Source organism: Penaeus monodon, unplaced genomic scaffold, assembly GCF_015228065.2.
Source record: "Penaeus monodon isolate SGIC_2016 unplaced genomic scaffold, NSTDA_Pmon_1 PmonScaffold_23810, whole genome shotgun sequence".
Lineage (NCBI taxonomy): Eukaryota > Metazoa > Arthropoda > Malacostraca > Decapoda > Penaeidae > Penaeus > Penaeus monodon.
Genome location: NW_023653933.1, coordinates 435 through 3,934, shown reverse-complemented (window position 1 = coordinate 3,934; position 3,500 = coordinate 435). Strand labels below are relative to the sequence as shown.

General features: G+C 33.8%; 1 long non-coding RNA gene across 1 annotated transcript; it reads right to left on the bottom strand.

The window, feature by feature from the left end:
• Positions 1-1,303: 1,303 nt before the first annotated feature.
• Positions 1,304-3,126, bottom strand: LOC119570281. Its single transcript, XR_005228392.1, has 2 exons — positions 2,964-3,126; positions 1,304-2,194 (listed from the first exon to the last, which is right to left on the bottom strand). It is a non-coding gene; the product is annotated as an uncharacterized LOC119570281 (long non-coding RNA).
• Between the last annotated feature and the right edge of the window lie 374 nt (positions 3,127-3,500).

Genomic DNA, 3,500 nt, shown 5'->3' with positions numbered 1-3,500 from the left:
ATCATGGTTAGGATTGCGGACAGGTCTGGCCAACCATACAAATGGTATAAAGTCAAATAAACTGCTCTTGAGTTGTGGAATGTTAGTCACCTTAGACATAAAAATCTGGTTACTGGGTATTCTAGTTCTGAACTAATCATTGCACTCTTTAAATATGGCATAGCTAACTGAGGCAACTGAAGAGCATGACGTAAGAGACCCATGGAAGGGTATTGTAAATTCTCTGCCTAATGTCACAACCTCTACAAGGGCAACAGATGATAAGTATGCTCTTGTGTTCTTGTATGTTCCATTTTTTTTCTTTTTTTAAATAGAAGTAAGTAAGGGAGCACCAAGCCCAGCATGCCAGGGAGTTAAATATTAATACTTTAGGTAACTACTGCAAAAAAAAAATCCCCTTCAGTCTGAATGTCCGAGCTTTAGTAAAGATAGCTACTGTCCCAGACATTAAAAATTACCTTTACCTATTGAAAAAATTCAAGATGGTGATCTTTCTGCATTCATAAAATACATTAAAACTGATATATTCTTTTGCAAATTCCAAAACAAATACTGCCACTATAATACTATATCCATATGTTCTAAAGGAACAGAACCCTAAAGTTCCTTAACTCAATGCCGCCAGGAAAAATGTGATGTTAATTTTAGTCTTCTCTTGTGAAATGTTTTTTACACACAGATGGTTCCACAGGTGCTCAGCCACTAAGGAGTCACTTAGTAGACCTCATGACAACGTAACCTGATTTCCCCTTTCCCTGTCACTTTTGGGAATATATATTTTTTTACTTAATGCTATTTAATATCAATGTTGTTTATTACTAACAGACATTGTAATTAATATAAGTTATTGAAATTACAAATAGCAATATAAGATAAAGAGAATATTTCCAAAAATCAAGGAAAAGGGTGAACAGGTAAGATAGGGAGCACTAATAACTGATTCCTTGGTAACAAAGTACATGTTGAGCCATCTAAGTGTCAATTAATAAACTAATCTCAGAGTGGGTATGGGATGTACGTAAATGCCATCCCCAGCGGCATCAGGTTAATATCCACCGGGACATCAAGTGCACATTCTATAAAAAGTTATTTCATCACACTGAAATAATTCCACTATATGCATAGTTTAAGTACAACTAAATAAACATTTCTTTTGAATACATTTAATAGTCTCTCTATTCACAAGCAGAAACATATGATGCACCAATGACTAAAACCAAAAAATTTTGTTGAATGGGAATAAGTCAACATCTTAAGCCATGCTTAGATGTTCAGAGCTGAAAGGGGTTAATGAGACACATTCTATTTCAAAAGTGTTGAAATATCTTTATCCATTATAAATAATTATACAAAAATATCCATACCTGTTGAACACTATTAGATGACAATCGTCAAAATCTATCTCTTACATGGGTGTTTCCCACAAATTTGCTTGTACACACACATACAAAAAGACTTTTGGCTTACTTGCACACAAATGTTCAAATTACAAACTATATATTATATACTAACAGTATAGAAAACAGGCTTTTCCTTTCTTCAAATACATATTACAAACTGTAATTGTAATTGTCGTCACAGTAAAATAAAACACATAAAAAGACCACTTTCTTTTGGTGTCAAAGATTTATCTTAAACTGGAGCTAAAATGGGTTGAAACTTAGGAGTACTTTGCAGAAGACAGTTATAGTATTCTTTTTCTACATTAGTCTTAAATGATAATACTAGCCAATTGGTGGTGATAAAAGAGAGAGAAAAAAAAAATCATCAACTTTTTTTTTTCTCCTTCCCTATGAAAAGGGAATGGAAAAATAGAAAATCTATCAACTCAAAAGCTTATCTATATCTTGTATAAAAATAATAATAACAATAATAATAACAATAATAATAATGATAATGATAATAATAATAATAATGAAAATCAAATAAATAAAATCTAAATAAACTGTAGACCCGTGAGACATCGTATACTCAGTTGCTTACATGAAAATAAATGATGGTAGCTTGAAGTCACAGATGTGAAATGACTGCTACAAACAAACATCAAGCAAGGCTTTCTTCATATTAAAGGATACAATAGCATTATACTGGTCCAGCATATTCTTAATCTGCATGCTTTGTGCAGTGGCAGCTTCTTCATCCTGGCTGTGTTTGTTAGCTATCTGGATAAGTTCGTCACTCAGGTTGGGTGTATCTGGAAAGAAATTAGAAATAAGTCCTCTTATATAATTCCACAAGTCATACAAGAAAAAGAAAGATGTTATAGTCATGTTGCTTATATATAGAAGTTGGCAGCCATTTTGGAACTAGGGGTTAAACATTTTAAAATTACTGTAAATAGACCTGCCATTGTAACCATTTCTGTGTGGTTAATCTAATGCTACTGGGAAAGGCATATATGTACATGCCATGCCCACTGTCAGTTTTATTTATTAATCATCTTTACACATAAATGGCTCCACAAATATTTAGTCACCAAGGAGTCAGTTACTAGTACCTCTTTATTTTTTTTTGATTTTTGCAAAATTTCTCTGATCTTATATTGCTATTAGTAATGTTAATAAAATCATAAAAATTATAATGTCTATAAGAGAGGTGGAATCAGTGAGGTAACAAGGCCTACTAATGGACTCCTTGGTGGCTAACATTGTGTAGAGACATTTCAAAAATCAAAACTATAGTAAACACTCCTGGCAGCATTGGGTTAAAGGTAATGCATGTGATTAATAATTTTGTCTTAACCTATACACTTACTCTTACTATTTCTCTGAATAAACTACACTATTTTCTCTGAACAAATATAAAGTAACCTTTGTCTTTGGATTTTGAGTTGTTGTTACAAATAAGTAGTCAGTAATATATGTTTGCCATTATAGTCTCTGATCCCTAATTTAATCAAAACACACATAATCACCCATTAAAATGACCAAAGCCACAAAAATCGTCAAAAACACATCACTTACCACTAATGTGCTGCGAGTCAAGAACATGCTTGAGTGAGTGTAGCGTATTGAGCTGCTGATGCTGGTTTGGAGCTGCTCTTCCCGGGTCAGCACTAGGTCCAGCTTCACATTATCAGATAATTCAAAAGACTCTCCATATGCTGGGTCAAGGTACCGCTCCAATTCTTCACTGAGAGAAGAGATATTGTGTTTGAAGATTAGAGGAAAGAAAGAAAGAAATGAGAAACACATACATATTTGCAAAGGTCAAAAAGCAAAAAAACAGAGAGGAGAGGAGAGAGAGAGAGGGAGGAGAGAGAGAGAGAAGAGAGAGAGAGAGAGGGAGGAGATAGAGAGAGAAGGAGAGAGAGAGAGAGAGAGAGAGAGAGGAGAGAGAGAGAAAAGAGAATAAATCCAGCAGATTGTTGAAGTAAGAGTAGGAAGCAACATATGATGAAAAAAGGAGAAACATACAACAGGAAAGAGAGTTGTGATTCTAAGGTTTTTCCTGTTCCTGTGCCAGTAAACAAGCAATACATGAAGTCCTAGCCTTTAAAG